General features: G+C 43.6%; 1 pseudogene across 1 annotated transcript in view; it reads right to left on the bottom strand.

Annotated features, from left to right (window-relative positions):
- LOC311099813 (amine oxidase [flavin-containing]-like) overlaps positions 1–21,803 on the bottom strand; it is a 131,321-nt pseudogene that overhangs the window by 106,286 nt on the left and 3,232 nt on the right. The window contains exons 2-3 of the transcript in view: positions 10,863–11,005; positions 462–564 (exon numbers count right to left, since the gene is read on the bottom strand). The product of the transcript in view is annotated as an amine oxidase [flavin-containing]-like (transcript). The remainder of the gene's footprint in view (positions 1–461; positions 565–10,862; positions 11,006–21,803) is intronic.

Here is a 21,803-nt window from a genome sequence, read left to right as displayed (position 1 = left end):
TGTGCATGTAATTGTGATGGACGCTGTAGGAGAGAGGAATAACATCGTGGGAGAGACAAAAAGTGAGTAAAAAACACCCTACGTTTACATCCCGCCCTGAATGTAAGCCAGGGCGGGATCAGCCAGCGGCGGCTTCCCGCATGCGCGATTCATTTGCAGTCTGGACGCGGAGGGGTGAACATCTCCTGCTCTGACTGCTGCGCGAGGACTGGGCCGCCTGTGAGTGCTTTGGGACGGGATAACAAAGCACCCGCTGCACGTTGAGAAGAGTAAGAACGATACGTGCTTCCACGTCAGTCTCCAAAAGTCTCCAATAACACCTGAAAAAGTTGCTAGATTTGTCGCTAGTCGCTTTTTTGAAAATGTGTCGCTAGAGGAGTCTGAAAACTCGCTAAATATAGCGACAAAGTCGCTAAATTTGCAACACTGCCCGACTTTACCCAGGTAGCCTACTGACTGAGCGATGTGGCACCATTCCAAGAACCTCCTGCTCTCACATTTCTCAGCAATCAATGCCGTGGGCGGCAGGTAATTCCTGGGTAACCGTTGGTCCTCCTACCCCATCTGGAAAGAATACAACATACCTCGTCAAATGTTACTCTTAATAATAGTGTTGCCTTATACTTCCGTTTTGAATTGTTAAAATCTTTCAGAATCTTGGACTGTTATTTCTGTTCCTCAATAATTAGCCCGGAAAGAAAGACAGGGTACAATTTCATATGACACCAGAGGCATGCATTCATCCAAGCCGCTGTCACAGCCTAGATGTCGAGAAGTTGAGCAGGTTCTTAGTGAGTGGGAGCTCCACGTCCTTTCCAACTGCTCCACTAAAACCCACTCCTCGCTCATCTCAGGAAAAAATAACTGCCGCTCTCAATTCGTTCCATTCATTCAAATCATAATTTAACCAACACCATTTATTTTTGTGATTACCTTGACGTAACATTTGGTCTTGAAGTATTGAAACTAAACCATATGATTTGAATACAATTATTTTTATAAACAACAAGAAAAGGTGACTGTAAGAAGCACTCATCATTTCAAATATGACTACAGTGAGGGAAAAAAATATTTGATCCCCTGCTGATTTTGTACGTTTGCCCACTGACAAAGACATGATCAGTCTATAATTTGAATGGTAGGTTTATTTGAACAGTGAGAGACAGAATAACAACAACAAAATCCAGAAAAACGCATGTCAAAAATGTTATAAATTGATTTGCATTTTAATGAGGGAAATAAGTATTTGACCCCTCTGCAAAACATGACTTAGTACTTGGTGGCAAAACCCTTGTTGGCAATCACAGAGATCAGACGTTTGTTGTAGTTGGCCACCAGGTTTGCACACATCTCAGGAGGGATTTTGTTCCACTCCTCTTTGCAGATCTTCTCCAAGTCATTAAGGTTTCGAGGCTGACGTTTGGCACTCGAACCTTCAGCTCCCTCCACAGATTATCTATGGGATTAAGGTCTGGAGACTGGCTAGGCCACTCCAGGACCTTCATGTGCTTCTTCTTGAGCCACTCCTTTGTTGCCTTGGACGTGTGTTTTGGGTCATTGTCATGCTGGAATACCATCCACAACCTATTTTCAATGCCCTGGCTGAGGGAAGGAGGTTCTCACCCAAGATTTGACGGTACATGGCCACGTCCATCGTCCCTTTGATGCGGTGAAGTTGTCCTGTCCCCTTAGCAGAAAAACACCCCCAAAGCATAATGTTTCCACCTCTATGTTTGACGGTGGGGATGGTGTTCTTGGGGTCATAGGCAGCAATCCTCCTCCTCCAAACACGGCGAGTTGAGTTGATGCCAAAGAGCTCGATTTTGGTCTCATCTGACCACAACACTTTCACCCAGTTCTCCACTGAATCATTCAGATGTTCATTGGCAAACATTTTTGACATGCGTTTTTCTGGATTTTTTGTTGTTGTTATTCTGTCTCTCACTGTTTAAATAAACCTACCATTAAAATTATAGACTGATCATGTCTTTGTCAGTGGGCAAACGTACAAAATCAGCAGGGGATCAAATACTTTTTTCCCTCACTGTACGTGTCTTATTAAAACAGCATATAAACACTCTAAATAGGTAAGGAGCCAGACAGGTAGACTAAGAACGAACAAAGGCTATATTATTTCAAGGACATAGCCTACAAAGAAATACATTTTGAAGCATTTGCGAGTGCGACGCATTAGGCAGGCAGGGACATTAAGCGCTCAGCATTTAAAAAACATTTTGTTGTATTAAATCATTATAGTCTATAAATTGCGCATATAGGCTGTGACATATTTAAAATGAAATACAAATTAAACGAAACATGCCTTGTTAGGTTCAGTCTACATTTTTAGAAACAGGAGTTTGGCATCATGAGCCTGGGGCTTCAGGATCATGTGATGGTGCCTGGAGAGCAGCACAGCAGCTGAGAATACCCTCTCTGCGCTTGCAGAGCCACTAGTGAAGCTAAACACCCTTTGGGCCACTCTTCCAAGGCTGGGCAGGATGCGTAGTTATTTTGTATATGTTTTTTTCTAGGTAGGCGCCTAAAGGATTTTCGGTAAAATAACGCTATCCAAACTGAAATCTTGAAAGAGGTAATATGCCTGGTCTGTGGGGCCAAAATCAATGATGGCCTATTGTATAGCTAATAGAACGAAAATGAACAAACCTTTTAAGAGATTAGATTTTTTGTATAAATACTTTGCTACATTGACACACTTAGCTAGCTACCCACCCCACATTCCTTTCTGTTAGCATGTGCACTTAGTAAGTACACCTTCATGCTTTCGGGATGTGCCTTTTCAGATTCAACAATGATTCTTTAGTTGTGGACACTACATCACCGGACTCCCTCTCTTGCTCTTGGTCCTCCTTATCATTGTAAGTCACCTTGATTTTTTTACCTGTGTGTTTTATCAGTTTCTTTGTGAAAATATTTAGCATACTTGATGAAAGTAGCTAAAGCAAGGGGCTATAGCAGCACACAAGTAGACTACAAATGCATGCTGGGCCTGGCATGCATGCCCTGAGCTCGTGAACTGAGCACTACTGGAGCGAAATTGGAGGGGGCGAGAAGGCCAATGCTCCAGCCTTTGGGAAACTCTCTCAACTTTCCAGGCAAACTGGGCACGCTCCGCTCCAAGCTCAGCTCACATACTCTGGTGGAGAACATAGATTGTTTTTGGTGCATAATGAATGCCCAGGCCCGGACCGTAGGGGGCCTGTCATGCCAAAAAGTGTCCCCCCTCCCCCGCTGCACAATGGTATTCGAGAAGCTATTAGCGACCATTGCTATATCAACGGTGTGATTAGCTAATGCATCGTATTTTGGACCTCATTACAGACAAAATGACACTCTTTTCATCCCTGCTATGTAAACAAAGCTTATTTATTTGAAATACTTTTGAATATCTTAACATTTCAACAACATTAAAAGGTTCTTAGTTTTCGAAATAGCAAAGAAAACGTGTAAACTGCACATTAACTTACCTTTCAGATCGCAAAGTGAGCTCCCATTAAGCTATTAACACTTAATTAATATGTGCAAATCAGTTCAAGTTATACACTGGCTCCTCTGGCTGGCATGTTTTTATTTTGCTAAGTATGCTATTAGTCCTATTATGTTTATTTTTCCCTACCTCCCTTCCTCCACCACATGGTATAGGCATAGCTTTATAATACAGCAGTGCACTTGTGGTTGAATATAATGCAGGACACAGACAGTTGAATAATGTTGAACTCACGAATACCAAAAGGGATTTACAATAATTAATTAATTAATTAATTAAATGAACACCCTGTGGAAAAAACAACTTCCCAATATTTAAGATTAAAATATGAAAAATATGTTTTTTGTGGAACAGGTGTTACATGAACTAGTTGATTTTATTTAATATACCCACATGGCAGTTATAGACTGAAAAACATGAGTATAGGCTAACATCAACACATAAAGAATAAAATACAATTTAGTTGAGAAAACAGAAGTATGAATGACAATTAAAGTACATATGAGAGGGGGGCAGTCTTGGCAGAAGTAGGGTATGGGTGATTTTTAAAACATCTCAGTGGGTGCTACAAGTGGTTCTGCCAGTCACTTTTCCTCGACAGGCAGCCAGTCTCAGAAGGTGGACTTGAAGAGGGAGACTGTAAAGTCCAGGTACAGCTGTTCTCTTTGCTCTTGGAGTGTTTGCAGTGCTAGTGTATGTAGTGCATCTGCGTATCACACCAGGATGGTATGTCAAGCACAGGTCCCTTAGAAGATTAGATTAAACCACATGGCATTAACAGTAGCTGTAGATAATGTAATTTGGAGGGTGGTTGATCATGGAGGACATCAGGTGGATCCAGGTCTGTGCCCAATAATGTTTGTACCATGTTTTGTGCTGCTACCATGTTGTGCTGCTGCCACCATATTGTGCTGCTGCCATGTTGTGTTGCTACCATGTTGTTGTCATGTGGTGTTGCTACCATGCTGTGTTGTCATGTGTTGCTGCCATGCTATGTTGTTGTCTTAGGTGTCTCTATGTAGTGGTGTGGTGTCTCTCTTGTCGTGGTGTGTGTTTTGTCCTATGTGTTTTGTCCTTTTGCCTTTTGGTAGGCCATCATTGTAAATAAGAATTTGTTCTTAACTGACTTGCCTAGTTAAATAAAGGTTAAATAAATATAAATAAATAAAAGGTCTGGGGAAGGGATACAGTAGACGTCTCAGAGCATGGCAGAACCCCTAGATCCTGAAGAACAGGAGCAGAGTAAAAGGGAAAGAGACAGAGGCATAGAAGGATGCAGAAAGAAAACACACAGGTTACAGGTAGATCCAGGCCAGGTTGAATTGTCCCCATATATCTTATCCAATCCGCTCAGGTCTACACAAATGTATAGGGTGTAAGGGCTAGGGGTTGATTTGGGATTCAGGTATAAGCTCTTTCTCAATGTCTTTCTTTGAATCCTCACGTCCTCTTCGCCTCTTTTTTAAAACAGATTGGAGGAGAATACCTGAGGTTCCTCGCCTGTAAGGGGTAAAGGACTGTATTATTCTTAGGTTGCTTGTTTGGTTTGGGCGTGTTCGCCCCCGGGTGTCAGTCAGAATGCAATGATGGCAAGGCACAGTGAACGGCTGACTTGTAGATTCCTTGGAGGAATAACAGTATATAACAGGCAGAGTATGTACAGGGCTTTGGGTTGATCGCTAGGAAGGCTACTGCGTGTACCACTGATCCATAACTATGGCTGTGGAAGAGTGAATGTGTGGTTTCTCTAGGAGAGAGCAGGATACAAAGTGCCATTGATATCAGGATAACATACATAGAAACACAATAGTCCTGTGTAGCTCAGTTGGTAGAACATGGCGCTTGCAACGCCAGGGTTGTGGGTTCGATTCCCACGGGGGACCAGTATGAAAATGTATGCACTCACTAACTGTAAGTTGCTCAGGATAAGAGCGTCTGCTAAATGACTAAAATGTTTAAAAAAATATGACACTACTTACAATATAAGCTATAAAGGCATCAATATAACCATGTTACTCCATATATAAGGGCTTAAACTAAAGCACCACAAGGTGGCAGTAGTAACACATTAATGACTATGGCATTATGAATGATTGAATGGATGGAAAAAATGACCCCGGAAAGGGTGGGACTTAATACAATTTCCAACGTAACATGCACCGGTGCCATTTTAGGCTTGACCAACTAACAATGACTAACTCCCTTAGCAGGACAAATACACTGAAAAGGCACACTAACGCGCTATAAGACTCAAAATGGTATGCATACACAAATATAGTATAATTTACAACTGAAATGACCATGAAATGTCATGCACTAATAAATGAATTCCACGGACGGGCCGCACATGTTAGAAACCCACTGCAGTAAGAACCAAACCGCGTTTACTAAAGGAATGATGCGTCACACCTAAAGTGAGAACAGCTCGAGAGAGGCATCCTTTCATACAAACCCACCCTGTGACCTACAGTGAGGGAAAAAAGTATTTGATCCCCTGCGGATTTTGTACGTTTGCCCACTGACAAAGAAATGATCAGTCTATAATTTTAATGGTAGGTTTATTTGAACAGTGAGAGACAGAATAACAACAACAAAAATCCAGAAAAACGCATGTCAAAAATGTTATAAATTGATTTGCATTTTAATGAGGGAAATAAGTATTTGACCCCCTCTCAATCAGAAAGATTTCTGGCTCCCAGGTGTCTTTTATACAGGTAACGAGCTGAGATTAGGAGCACACTCTTAAAGGGAGTGCTCCTAATCTCAGTTTGTTACCTGTATAAAAGACACCTGTCCACAGAAGCAATCAATCAATCCGATTCCAAACTCTCCACCATTGCCAAGACCAAAGCGCTCTCCAAGGATGTCAGGGACAAGATTGTAGACCTGCACAAGGCTGGAATGGGCTACAAGACCATCGGCAAGCAGTTTGGTGAGAAGGTGACAACAGTTGGTGCGATTATTCGCAAATGGAAGAAACACAGAAGACCTGTCAATCTCCCTCGGCCTGGGGCTCCATGCAAGATCTCACCTTGTGGAGTTGCAATGATCATGAGAACGGTGAGGAATCAGCCCAGAACTACACGGGAGGATCTTGTAAATGATCTCAAGGCAGCTGGGACCATAGTCACCAAGAAAACAATTGGTAACACACTACGCCGTGAAGGACTGAAATCCTGCAGCGCCCGCAAGGTCCCCCTGCTCAAGAAAGCACATATACAGGCACGTATGAAGTTTGTCAATGAACATCTGAATGATTCAGAGGAGAACTGGGTGAAAGTGTTGTGGTCAGATGAGACCAAAATTGAGCTCTTTGGCATCAACTCAACTCGCCGTGTTTGGAGGAGGAGGAATGCTGCCTATGACCCCAAGAACACCATCCCCACCGTCAAACAAGGAGGTGGAAACATTATGCTTTGGGGGTGTTTTTCTGCTAAGGGGACAGGACAACTTCACCGCATCAAAGGGATGATGGACGGGGCCATGTACCGTCAAATCTTGGGTGAGAACCTCCTTCCCTCAGCCAGGGCATTGAAAATGGGTCGTGGATGGGTATTCCAGCATGACAATGACCCAAAACACACGGCCAAAGCAACAAAGGAGTGGCTCAAGAAGAAGCACATTAAGGTCCTGAAGTGGCCTAGCCAGTCTCCAGACCTTAATCCCATAGAAAATCTGTGGAGGTAGCTGAAGGTTCGAGTTGCCAAACGTCAGCCTCGAAACCTTAATGACTTGGAGATTATCTGCAAAGAGGAGTGGAACAAAATCCCTCCTGAGATGTTTGCAAACCTGGTGGCCAACTACAAGAAACGTCTGACCTCTGTGATTGCCAACAAGGGTTTTGCCACCAAGTACTAAGTCATGTTTTACAGAGGGGTCAAATACTTATTTCCCTCATTAAAATGCAAATCAATTCATAACATTTTTGACATGCATTTTTCTGGATTTCTTTCTTGTGATTCTGTCTCTCACTGTTCAAATAAACCTACCATAAAAATTATAGACTGATCATGTCTTTGTCAGTGGGCAAACGTACAAAATCAGCAGGGGATCAAATACTTTTTTCCCTCACTGTATTTACCGACCTGTGTCTGCGCCTGTTTTGCTTTTACCACGTCGGAGGGTATATACGTGGTCAGTGGACGGTTCTGAAAAGAAATGAGTTGTTTGCATCACCGAGCGGTGGCCAGAAAATAATTAAATCCAATTGTTAGATGCTACCATCCCCCTTCAAATCAAAAACCAAACATGCATGTGAATGTTTGCGTGTACACGCACCATTCTACTTCCTGTCTGCGGCAACATGTAAATAAGTTGCATGACGGGTTAGTGTTATACTGCTAGACCGAGATACAAAATCTCGGTCTAGAAGCTGGGCTAAGTAATATTCAAGATATAGCACAATTCATTGTATGTTTAGTTAACAACTGAATCTGATTTGTTCAGTGCTGTTCCGACTGACAGTTTTTATATCAAGTTTTAGATAGAAAAGAAAGAAAGGATACCTGTCTGAGAAGTGTTCGTTTCTTGAGGAGGGGTACGACTGGCAGTCGAAGCTGCTCTCCAGCTTCCAGTGGTCAGACAATGGAGGGAGGAGGGATTGGGGTCGAGTCGAGTGGGCAGGTTGTTGGACAATCGGACGTCACTAGACACAGGATTTCGTCTGGAGGAAGAGGAGAGAACCAGTAACAGGATGAGGAGAAGGAAGAGGCAGAATCAGGAGACAGGAGGGAGAAAGATTCAAACAGAAGGGAGAGATGATAGGTTTTACATCGTCCATTTTTCATTAGTGCAGATTAAGAAGACACAGGGAGAGAAAGACAGTTGGACTATTGAGATGTTCCCCTTGTTTGTTTGTCACTCACCGTTTACTGATTGACATGATTGAAGTTGCACTCGCTGCAGTGATGGTAGGAATTCCAGAGGAATGGACCTTTAAAAAAGAAAGGCAACATACTGCTTGTAATTGAGACATTATGCTAATAGAACAATTACATAATCAGATAATTAATTGTGGAATGTAAACATGGAAAATATATGGTTGTCTTGCCTCCTGATGTGACTTTTGAAAGCTCAGCTCGGATTTCTGTTGTTGTTGGGAGGAAGTTGTTTGACAGAGGCCCACACCATGGCAACCTGGTATGGAACAAGAAAAACAAAGGATAAACTACCTATCATTAATGTAGTAATTCAGCAAGAAATCAATTCATTTACACACATACATTGGTATTCAATAGGTACTGTTATTGCTAAAATAACCTCACTGCAACAGGGTTTCCTATGATCAACTAATACAGGTCCTTCCCCTTATGCATTTCCCTGGTATAGGCCTGAATAGGCCTCTAGTCTGAAACCATCCTCTCTAGTGGTAGACCCAAGTACAATCTGATCACTCATGATGACCAGAAGATTAATTCATGGAGTTCACCTTTTCCCCATAACATTTTACAGCGGATAAAGCACTTGTCATAGGCTACTTAGTATAAGAGATAGCAATTTAAATCAATTTAATTTATACAAACACAAATAATACAATACAACACTAAGCTTAGCTTAGTTAGCTAGATAAATAAAGAGATTTGGGAAAATGGTCTTAAGTATATAGGTTGAGAACTTTTGTGAAAGAGCACAGTTTGGGGGATATGGCATGTAGAGGCAAACAATGCTACCAGCCATACTGCTCGTTCTGTGCGTGATTTCCTGCAAGACAGGAATGTCAGTGTTCTGCCATGGCCAGCAAAGAGCCCGGATCTCAATCCCATTGAGCACGTCTGGGACCTGTTGGATCGGAGGGTGAGGGCTAGGGCCGTTCGCCCCAGAAATGTCCGGGAACATGCAGGTGCCTTGGTGGAAGAGTGGGGTAACATCTCACAGCAAGAACTGGCAAATCTGGTGCAGTCCATGAGGAGGAGATGCACTGCAGTACTTAATGCAGCTGGTGGCCACACCAGATACTGACTGTTACTTTAGATTTTGACCCCCCCTTTGTTCAGGGACACTAATACAGGTCCTTCCCCTTATGCATTTCCCTGGTATAGGCCTGAATAGGCCTCTAGTCTGAAACCATCCTCTCTAGTGGTAGACCCAAGTAATAATAATATGCCATTTAGCAGACGCTTTTATCCAAAGCGACTTACAGTCGTGCGTGCATACATTTTTGTGTATGGGTGGTCCCGGGGATCGAACCCACTACCTTGGCGTTACAAGCGCCGTGCTCTACCAGCTGAGCTACAGAGGACCAGTACAATCTGATCACTCATGATGACCAGAAGATTAATTCATGGAGTTCACCTTTTCCCCATAACATTTTACAGCGGATAAAGCACTTGTCATAGGCTACTTAGTATAAGAGATAGCAATTTAAATCAATTTAATTTATACAAACACAAATAATACAATACAACACTAAGCTTAGCTTAGTTAGCTAGCTAAATAAAGAGATTTGGGAAAATGGTCTTAAGTATATAGGTTGAGAACTTTTGTGAAAGAGCACAGTTTGGGGGATATGGCATGTAGAGGCAAACAATGCTACCAGCCATACTGCTCGTTCTGTGCGTGATTTCCTGCAAGACAGGAATGTCAGTGTTCTGCCATGGCAGGGACACATTATTCAATTTCTGTTAGTAACATGTCTGTGGAACATGTTCAGTCTCAGTTGTTGAATATTATGTTCATACAAATATTTACACATGTTAAGTTTGCTGAAAATAAACGCAGGTGACAGTGAGAGGACATTTCTTTTTTTACTGAGTTTAGTATGTATAAGCTAGAAGTAGAGGCCTAAGCTTGTTGTTCACTAGTTTACTCCAATTAGGGGAGGGGTGGTGGAGTTCTCTCTCTGCACGCCTCAAAACAATCAGAACATAACAACAAGCATAGCAACGAACGCTAACGATTTTTTTCTTATTTCATTTTTCAGAATTTGGCATGTTCTAGCAACGGTCCTAGCAACAGACTTTTGGGCAGGCGGACATTATTTGGCATGACAGGCCCCCCCACCTCGCGGGCAAAACACTTTAGTCGCCCCCTTCTTGACGGCAGAGAGAAAGTGAATTTCCTGCAATTCTACACATTTTACCATGGGGCGGAGAGAAAATGTTATAAAGCACTCCAATCAAATGTTGCAGTTTTAAAGCACATTTTCTGCAATTCTACACATTTTGCCATGTAGCGGAGAGTCATTCTTTCCAATTTTAAAGTTAGTTACCTGCAAATCTACACATTTTGCCATGACTTATGCCATGTTAATGATATCTGAGTGAGAGTGACTAACAAAATCAATGGGTGCCCCCTGGAGGTCAGGGGGGCATATGATTTGTTAATCCGGCCCTGTATATGACAAACAGTTTTGAGAAACCTTTTCCTTCCAGAATATATAATCTCAGTTTGCCATTTCTCTTCCGCAGTCTGAGCAGTGCTCAGTCCTGACAGCCCAGGGTCGACAATAACATCCCACGTTTCTTCAGTTATGAATGCAAAATTCTGATAACTTGCACTATTCTAATTCAACCGGTGGTTAAACATTTCGTACTGAAGTCCTTGTTGGTTTTATTCATAAACTGTATAATGTATAACGGCTTTATCACAGGTTTACATCAGAAAACAGCCATACACAGTCTTTTAGTGGAAGACAGACTGGAAAAAAAGAAAACAAATACCATCCACCAATAGCCTAGTTGGCAACACTCCCTGCATGATTTAGCAAAACTCTGGGTAGAAGGTCACGGAGGCCCAATGCACAATACATACAGATTAGCTACATATTGTATAGTTTATTGTGCAGTTACAGCCTGTGCCCCAGGCTTCTTTCTACACACTAGATCTTATTCTTGATTTATTCTTAAGATTCATTTCATTTTAACACACTGATGTCGGCAGTCACAATCTTGTCTTTGACCAGCTGTATATCTCAACCATTATACAGTGCATTCAGAAAGTATTCAGACCCCTTGATTTTTCCACATTTTGTTACGTTACAGCCTTATTCTAAAATTGATTAAATTGTTTTTTTCCCCTCATCAATCTACACACAATACTCCACAATAATGACAAAGCAAAAACAGGTTTAGACATTTTTGCACATTTATTAAAAATAAAAAACGGAAATATAACATTTACATAAATATTCAGACCCTTTACTCAGTACTTTGTTGAAGTACCGTTGGGGGCGATTACAGCAGGTTTTCATCAAGGATCTCTCTGTACTTTGCTCCGTTTATCTTTCAGTCGATCCTGACTAGTCTCCCAGTCCCTGCCACTAAAAAACATCCCCACAACATGATGCTGACACCACCATGCTTCATGGTAGGGATGGTGCCAGATTTTCTCCAGACATGACTCTTGGCATTCAGGCCAAAGAGTTCAATCTTGGTTTCATCAGACCATGGTTTGAGTCCTTTAGGTGCCTTTTGGCAAACTCCAAGCGGGCTGTCATGTGCCTTTTACAGAGGAGTGGCTTCCGTCTAGCCACTCTACCATAAAGGCCTGATTGGTGGAGTGCTGCAGAGATGGTTGTCCTTCTGGAAGGTTCTCCCATCTCCACAGAGGAACTCTGGAGCTCTGTCAGAGTGACCATCGGGTTCTTGGTCACCTCTCTGACCAAGGCCCTTCTCCCCCGATTGTTCAGTTTGGCCGGGCGGCCAGCTCTAGGAAGAGTCTTGGTGGTTCCAAACGTCTTAAATTTAAGAATGATGGAGGCCACTGTGTTATTGGGGACCTTCAATGCCGCAGACATTTTTTGGTACCCTTCCCCAGATCTATGCCTCGACACAATCCTGTCTCGGATCTCTACGGACATTTCCGTCAACCTCATGGCTTGGCTTTTGCTCTGACATGCACTGTCAACTGTGGGACCTTATGTAGACAGGTGTGTGCCTTTCCAAATCATGTCCAATCAATTGAATTTACCACAGGTGGACTCCAATCAAGTTGTAGAAACATCTCAAGGATGATCGATGGAAACAGGATGCACCTGAGCTCAATTTCGAGTCTCATAGCAAAGGGTAAGAATACAGTGGGGGGAAAAAGTATTTAGTCAACCACCAATTGTGCAAGTTCTCCCACTTAAAAAGATGAGAGAGGCCTGTAATTTTCATCATAGGTACACGTCAACTATGACAGACAAATTGAGAGAAAATAATTTATTTGCAAATTATGGTGGAAAATAAGTATTTGGTCACCTACAAACAAGCAAGATTTCTGGCTCTCACAGACCTGTAACTTCTTCTTTAAGAGGCTCCTCTGTCCTCCACTTGTTACCTGTATTAATGGCACCTGTTTGAACTTGTTATCAGTATAAAAGACACCTGTCCACAACCTCAAACAGTCACACTCCAAACTCCACTATGGCCAAGACCAAAGAGCTGTCAAAGGACACCAGAAACAAAATTGTAGACTTGCACCAGGCTGGGAAGACTGAATCTGCAATAGGTAAGCAGCTTGGTTTGAAGAAATCAACTGTGGGAGCAATTATTAGGAAATGGAAGACATACAAGACCACTGATAATCTCCCTCGATCAGGGGCTCCACGCAAGATCTCACCCCGTGGGGTCAAAATGATCACAAGAACGGTGAGCAAAAATCCCAGAACCACACGGGGGGACCTAGTGAATGACCTGCAGAGAGCTGGGACCAAAGTAACAAAGCCTACCATCAGTAACACACTACGCCGCCAGGGACTCAAATCCTGCAGTGCCAGACGTGTCCCCCTGCTTAAGCCAGTACATGTCCAGGCCCGTCTGAAGTTTGCTAGAGTGCATTTGGATGATCCAGAAGAGGATTGGGAGAATGTCATATGGTCAGATGAAACCAAAATAGAACTTTTTGGTAAAAACTCAACTCGTCGTGTTTGGAGGACAAAGAATGCTGAGTTGCATCCAAAGAACACCATACGTACTGTGAAGCATCGGGGTGGAAACATCATGCTTTGGGGCTGTTTTTCTGCAAAGGGACCAGGACGACTGATCCGTGTAAAGGAAAGAATGAATGGGGCCATGTATCGTGAGATTTTGAGTGAAAACCTTCTTCCATCAGCAAGGGCATTGAAGATGAAACGTGGCTGGGTCTTTCAGCATGACAATGATCCCAAACACACCGCCCGGGCAACGAAGGAGTGGCTTGTAAGAAGCATTTCAAGGTCCTGGAGTGGCCTAGCCAGTCTCCAGATCTCAACCCCATAGAAAATCTTTGGAGGGAGTTGAAAGTCCGTGTTGCCCAGCGACAGCCCCAAAACATTACTGCTCTAGAGGAGATCTGCATGGAGGAATGGGCCAATATACCAGCAACAGTGTGTGGAAACCTTGTGAAGACTTACAGAAAACGTATTGAGAAACTTTTGTTATTGACCAAATACTTATTTTCCACCATAATTTGCAAATAAATTCATTAAAAATCCTACAATGTGATTTTCTGGAGAAAAAAAATCTCAATTTGTCTGTCATAGTTGACGTGTACCTATGATAAAAAATTACAGGCCTCTCTCATCTTTTTAAGTGGGAGAACTTGCACAATTGGTGGCTGACTAAATCCTTTTTTCCCCCACTGTACTTATGTAAATAAGGTATTTCTGTTTTACATTTTTAATACATTAGCAAAAATTCGAGAAAGAAAATGTATTCACTTTTTCATTATGGGGTATTGTGTGTAGATTGATGAGAAAAAAATATTTCATCCATTTTGGAATAAGGCTGTAACGTAACAAAATGTGGAAAAAGTCATGGGGTCTGAATACTTTCCGAATTCACAGTAGGTAGTTATCAATAAAACGTCACAATAAGGTGCAGAGCATTCGATTTGTCTGCTGGGGGGCAAGGAGACCCCTAGCCCAATATTGTACTAAAGGAGTCTAACTTTACTCCTTAGTACAAGGACACATTTGTGGCATCTGTCTTCCGTTTACACACAGGTAATCGGAGACGCAGATAGCTAATTAGCACAGGTAGTCCCCTGTCTTCTGTCTGTTTTCCGTAAACAACTGCTGTAACATGGAAATATGGCTTGTGTGAGAACCCTTACCCTAACCCTATAAAGGTGTCAATTTATCGTTCAAATGTTTTTTATTGAACACACACAAGAATGGTGTATAGGTATCGTGTAGAAAAGACAAGTATGCAATTTGTATATATACATAAAAGAGCAGACAGATACAAGAAGACCCAGAGTTCTAGGTACCAAATAAATAATACAAAATAAGACATACAGAACAAGGACATGTAAACAGAAAGAGGGCAGATGTGCCTCCCCCCTCCCCCACTCGGGTGCCGGGGCAAGCACATGCCGCCCAAGGGTAGATTAAAATATTACAAGTTAGAGTGCGTTAAAATGTACAAATTCTTAGCGCCGAATGGTCCAAGTAAGAGAGGAGAGGCTGCCAGATTTTATACAATGTTGATCATTTATTGCTCAGAATATATCTAATTCTTTCTAAGTCCTTCCTTTTCCAGAACAACAATATTAATTTTTTTGCTGAAATGAGACTAAGAGATTAGTTGTTTTGGGGGGTTGGTTAATCCCTTCAGGGTTTCTGACACTCCCAGGATGATCAGAAGCGGGTCTGGGTCAATTCAAGTCTCCAGGACTTCAGAGAGGATCCGAAAAATTCCACACCAATAACTATACAATTTAGAGCATAGGGCAAAGCAGTGGAGTAGTGTACCCTCCGCAGCATGACATTTATCACACATAGGGGATGTATCAGGAAATATCGTATGCAGCTTCGTTTTTGAATAGTGTAATCTGTGAAATACCTTGAATTGTATGAGACGATGTCTGGAGTGGATATACTCCAAGCTATCTTCTCAGTCTGCCACAGAAATGTCAGTCCCTAGCTCTTCCTCCCATTTTGCCTTAATGGCATCTGTAGAAGGTGTGCTAACAGATTGAAAAGCGTCATATAGACGAGATATCAGCTTGCCTGAGGTGGGACATATTTTTATGCATCCGTCAAACATGGAAGGTTTAGCATTTCCAAATGCTGGAAGATGTTTTCTAACATAGTCTCTAATCTGTAGGTATCTGAAAAAGTTACTTCTGGGAAGATTATAGGTTTCCCTCAACAAATCAAAGGAGGCAAAGGTCCCTTCTATATATAGATCCCCTATGGTATTTATCCCTAGCTCTCCCCATCGCTCAAAGGTGTTATCAAGGTTAGAGGGGGAAAAGGAGGGATTCCTCGCAAAGGTGCGTCAATTTAACCTTTTGTTTTTAGAAAATGGTTTCTCACCGATATGGAAGATGAGGTCCTTATACTTCCAAAACTGTACTGCAAGTAATGAGTGTTAATGTTCAGACCGAGTGTTGAGGCTCTTAACAAAACACCCCTACAGAAGACGCTTTCGTCCAATGACTCTTATGTGTAATGTGTTGGAACTGAGAGTCATGATCAAGGGCTAGGAGAACCCCAGCTCCGCTAAAACCATTTACAACTGCGTGCCGTTTAAGGGATTGTTAAATAAATGTTATAACTATTTGGTTTTAATATCATCACCTATTGAAGAGCATAGATCTACACATTTCCAATTATTCCACATTTATCATCAGAGGTATTGTGACGAGGTGTGAAAGAAGGAGTCAGGCGCAGGAGGTGAAATACCGAAGTCCAGAGTTTAATCAGTTTGCATAAATCAAACGCCCCAAGCATCAAACGAAACTGTACAAGGGAAAAAACATCCACCTTGGCAATAACACAGTGAAATGTAGCTCAACCGAGCTACACACTCTCACAACAAAACAAACACTCACAAAGACAAGGGGAACAGAGGGAACACTTATACACATACTAATTAGGGGAATGAGCACCAGGTGTGTGTGATTGACAAGACATGACAAGTGGAGTATGGGATCGGCAGTAGCTAGTACTCCGGTGATGACGAACGCCGAAGCCTGCCCGAACCAGGAGGGGGGGGCAGACCCGACGCGCGGCTCCAGCAGTGCGTCGACCCCGGCCTCGGGGACGGCCAGGGGGACGCGGAGCAGGGCGAGTCGGATGGCGACGGTGGAAATCCCTCAACAGGGAGGAATCGAGGATGTCCCGCCTTGGGACCCAGCACCGTTGCTCCGGACCGTACCCCTCCCACCACATGAGATACTGAAGGCCCCCCACCCGACGCCTCGAATCCAGGATGGAACGGACCGAGTACGCCGGGGCCCCCTCAATGTCCAGAGGAGGTGGAGGAACCTACCATACCTCAGACTCCTGGAGCGGACCAGCTACCACCGGCCTGAGGAGAAACACATGAAACGAGGGGTTAATACGGTAATCAGGGGGGGAGAAATAACCTGTATGTCACCTTGTTTATTCTCCTTAGGACTTTAAACGGCCCCACAAACCGCGGGCTCAGCTTCCGGCAGGGCAGGCGGAGGGGCAGATTCCAGGTCGAGAGGCAGACCCGATCCCCCGGTACGAACACCGGGGCCTACCTGCGGTGGCGGTCAGCGTTGGTCTTCTGACGACGCACGGCGCGCTAGAGGCGAACGTGGGCAGCATCCCAAGTCTCCTCCGCACGCCGAAACCAGTCATCCACTGCGGGAGCCTCGGGTCTGGCTCTGGTGCCACGGTGCCAGGATCAGTTGGTAACACATTGGAAGGGTGTTAGGTTAGTGGAGGAGTGGCGGAGAGAGTTCTGAGCATATTCTGCCCATGGCAGGAACACCGACCACTCCCCCGGCTGGTCCTGACAGTAGGTCCGCAGGAACCTGCCCACATCTTGATTCACCCTTTCCACCTGCCCATTGCTTTCGGGGAGAAAACTAGAGGTCAGGCTGACCGAGACCCCCAGACGATCCATGAATGCCTTCCAGACTCTAGACGTGAACTGGGGACCTTGGTCGGACACTATATCCTCTGGTACCCCGTACTCTAGACGTGAGTAAACAGAGCCTCCGCAGTTTGTAGGGCCGTGGGAAGACCAGGCAGAGGAAGGAGGCGGCAGGACTTTGAAAAGCGGTCCACAATGACCAGGATAGTGGTGTTACCTTGGGAGGGGGGAAGATCAGTGAGAAAGTCAAAACTCAGGTGAGACCATGGTCATTGTGGAACTGGTAAAGGTTGTAGCTTACCCGCTGAGAGTGTGAGAGTGTGAAATCAAACCGGGTGAAGAAGAGGGCCCAACTGGCCTGGCGAAAATTCTGCCTCCTCGCTGCCCGAATGTACTCCAGGTTACGGTGGTCCGTCCAGATGAGGAAAGGATGTTTCGCCCCTTCGAGCCAATGTCTCCACACCGTCAAAGCTCGGACAACAGCCAGCAGCTCCTGATCACCAATGCCGTAGTTCTGCTCCACCGAGCTGAGCTTCTTAGAAAAAAGAAGGCACAGGGGCGAAGCTTGGGTGGCGTGCCCGAGCGTTGGGATAAGACAGCTCCTATCCCTACCTCGGACGCCTCCACCTCCACTACGAACGGTAGTGATGGATCGGGGTGAGCCAGAATCGGGGCTGAGGTGAACAGACCCCGCAATCTACTGAATGCCAAATCAGCCTCAGCAGACCAGCGAAGCCGGGACGGCCCACCCTTCACCAAGGAGGTAATGGGAGCTGCGACCTTGCCAAAGCCCCGAATAAACCTTCGATAGTAGTTGGCAAAGCCAAGGAAGCGCTGCACCTCCTTTACCGTGGTTGGAGTCTGCCAATTACGCACGGCTGCCATGTGATCTCCCTCCATCTCCACACCTGTGGTGGTAATGCGATATCCGAGGAAGGAGATTGACTGCTGGAAAAACTCACACTTCTCTGCCTTGGCATAAAGATCATTTTCCAGCAGTCGGACCAGTACTTTGCGAAGCAGGAAGACATGCTCGGCGCGCGTAGCGGAATACACCAGGATGTCATCGATGTAGACCACCACACCGCGACCAAGCATGTCCCGAAACACCTCATTCACAAAGGACTGGAAAACGGATGGAGCATTCATCAAACCGTAAGGCATCACAAGGTATTCATAATGCCCCGAGGTTGTGCTGAATGCTGTTTTCCACTCATCCCCTTCCCAAATAGGTTGTAGGCACTCCTGAGGTCTAATTTGGTGAATAAACAGGCCCCATGCAATGACTCAATCACTGAAGGAATGAGGGGAAGAGGATAACTAAATCGTACAGTCACATTATTCAGTGGTCGATAATCAATGCACGGGCGTAAACCGCCATCTTTCTTCTTCACAAAGAAGAAACTCGAGGAGGCACGTATATACCCCTGGCGCAGGGACTCGGTGACGTATATTTCCATAGCCTCCGTTTCAGCCTGCGACAGGGGATACACATGACTCCTGGGAGGTACAGCTTCTACCCGAAGGTTTATCGTGCAATCCCCCTCCCGATGAGGTGGTCATTTAGTCGCTTGCGTCTTGGAAAACGCGAGCGCCAGATCATGGTATTCGGGGGGAATGCGCATGGTGGGGGTTCCGTCTGGACTTTCCACCGTGGTCGCACCAACAGAAACACCTAGACACCTACCCGGACACTCACGCGACCACCTCGTAAGAACCCTCTGCGGCCATGAGAAATTGGGGTTGTGAAGGGCTAACCACGGGATACCCAAGCCTACAAGGTAAGCAGGAGCCTCAATAATCATAAAGATGATCTGCTCAACATGTGTCTCCTGCGTAATCATGGTGACTGGTACAGTAACTTCCTTAACCAACCCGGACCCTAATGGTCGACTATGTAGTGCTCTGATGGGGAGTGGAATGGTTAGGGGAACCAATGAAATGTGCAAATGCCCTGTCCATAAAATTCCCAGCTGCACCTGAATCGACTAGCGCCTTACACTGGGAACCTACCAAGTGATCTGGAAAGGAGATAGATAAAGTACAGTGCACCGCAAAGGGCTCTGAACACGTTTGGGTGTTCGTTACCTGGGGTGATGTGTGAGTACCCTGCCTACCGCCTCCAGACCCAAAATAACGTTGACTGCGATGTGAGGTGGATTGTCCCTTCGTGCCACCAGAGTGGCACTGTCTTTAATTATTTTCTCTTCAATCCAGGTTAAATTAGCATAGAAGGTTATCCAGAGAAAAAAAGCTCAAACAATATGATTTAGTTTCACAAATTGTCCCTACACAAACCGGTATGCTCAGAATACCATTCCAGGTGCTGCTATACTTTTCAAGCAGGGTACCACAGAGAACTATATGTATTTTCAAAGCATTGTTGTATGTTCTTGTCTGATCCATGTTGCCATGATGAAAAATGTCCCACCCTTTCAGAACATTCTTTCCTTGTTGTTTACAGCTATCTGTTAAGCATTCCCATTACTAACCTATTCCTGAACTCGACACACAGGCTCTGGATTTTGGATGTGTCACTGGAAACAGATTGTTACAGACTGAATAGAACAATAACCTTTTCAGCCTATTTATTCATAAGACTGTTCTTCCCCTGGGTTGACTTCACCCTGATATTCTCCTGCTGAACATGTTGAGGTAAATTTAATCTCTCAGTTACTTCATTTCAATATGCTCTAACAAACTAACACGAGAACACTTACACTAGGATTCAAGGATAGAGCATCAATGGTTCGTTTCACCATTTAATAAAATACATTCAGGGAGAATTATGTAGAAGAAGCTGAATTCAAAATCTCTCTCCAAAGTTATCTAAGCAATAGGCCTACAATAGATATTCAGTATTAGAAGGTCAAATTCAATAGACTTGAGAACCTGTCAATAGAAGTGAAAGGCTTTACAGTGACAGTATTTTAATGGCCCTAGGTGGCAGCATGGGGGTATAGCTGACCTCTACTGGGCCACAGACCATCCAGAGGGCCCAGGGGAGATAACATCTCAGAATGACCCTGGGGTGTACATACACACCAGAGCCTTCGGACACTGGAGAGCTGGATATTGAGTGGTCAGGGGTCAGCCCAGATACCACCCAAAAGGGCTAACTGGTGAGTGGCATTGACATTACCAAGTTACTCTAGGTGAGATCTCATTGTATTATAAAGTTCTCTCCACAACCTTTCAAGCAATCAAAATGCATGCTATTAGATGAAGGCGTTGGTTCAATGATAGAACCCATTCATTTTCTTCCAACTGCTAAGCTCTTGTTGCTAAAATACAGTGAGGTCCAAAAGTATTGGGACAGTGACAATTTTGTTGTTGTTTTGGCTCTGTACTTCAGCACTTTGGATTTGAAATGATACAGTGACTATGAGGTTAAAGTACAGACTGTAAGCTTTAATTTGAGGGTGTTTTCATCCATATCGTTTATAAATTACAGCACTTTTTGTACATAGTCCCCCTATTTTAGGGGACCAAAAGTATTGGGACAAATTCACTTATATGTGTATTAAAGTAGTAAAAAGTTTAGTATTTGGTCCTATATTGTTAGCACTCAATGACTACATCAAGCTTGTGACTCTACAAATGATTGGATGCATTCGCTGTTTGTTTTGGTTGTGTTTCAGATTATCTTGTGCCCAATTGAAATTAATGGTAAATAATGTATTGTGTCATTTTGGAGTCACTTTTAGTGTAAATAAGAATAGAATATGTTTCTTAACACTTCTACATTCATGTGGATGCTACCATGATTACGGATAACACTGAATCAATCGTGAATAATGATGAGTGAGAAAGTTACAGATGCACAAATATCATACCCCCAAGACATTCTAACCTCTCACCATTCCAATAACAGGGGAGGTTAGCATTTTTTAGTGGGGTTATGATATTTGTGCGTCTTGTAACTTTCTTGTAACTTTCTTACTCATCAATATTATTTGTAAAGTACTTTCACAAAGTGTCCCATTGGCAATTGTATGGACTATTCAGTACAACAATGTCAGTTGGATCTAAAACAGTTACTGCTGGTTTAATTTAGGTCCATTTCACTACGCTTCTCCATTCTCTATCAACCAAAGTTTTCCTCTCCTTTTTTCAATTTACCATTCATCTTTTACCTTTTACTAATCTGTGCCGCTTTTTCATTCTTTCTTTCTGTCCTTCTTTCTTTGTCGATCTCCCTCCCTGCGTGTTATATAGCAACTTTGTGTGTGGTGGGAAAATAAGCTTTGTTGAATGGAAATACAGTAGTACCCCCTTAATAGAGGTATTACTGTGGCCTTGTTTTCAATCAATGGAGACAAAGCTTACCTCAGACACTGTCAGAGACCTGCCATTCTCTACTCTGACAATCAAATACAATTTTAATGGTCACATGCTTTGTAAACAACAGGTGTATCCTAACAGTGAAATGCTTACGGGCCCTTCCCAACAATACAGAATACAAGACAAATAATAAGAATACAAATAATAATTTAAAACATTATAGTAACACAATGAATAAATCCACAATGAGCAATGATAGC

This window comes from Coregonus lavaretus (genome assembly GCF_964263955.1).
Source record: "Coregonus lavaretus genome assembly, chromosome: 24".
Taxonomy (NCBI): Eukaryota; Metazoa; Chordata; class Actinopteri; order Salmoniformes; family Salmonidae; genus Coregonus; species Coregonus lavaretus.
The sequence above is the reverse complement of the archived record's forward strand: the minus strand, read 5'-3'. Positions and strand labels throughout refer to the sequence as shown.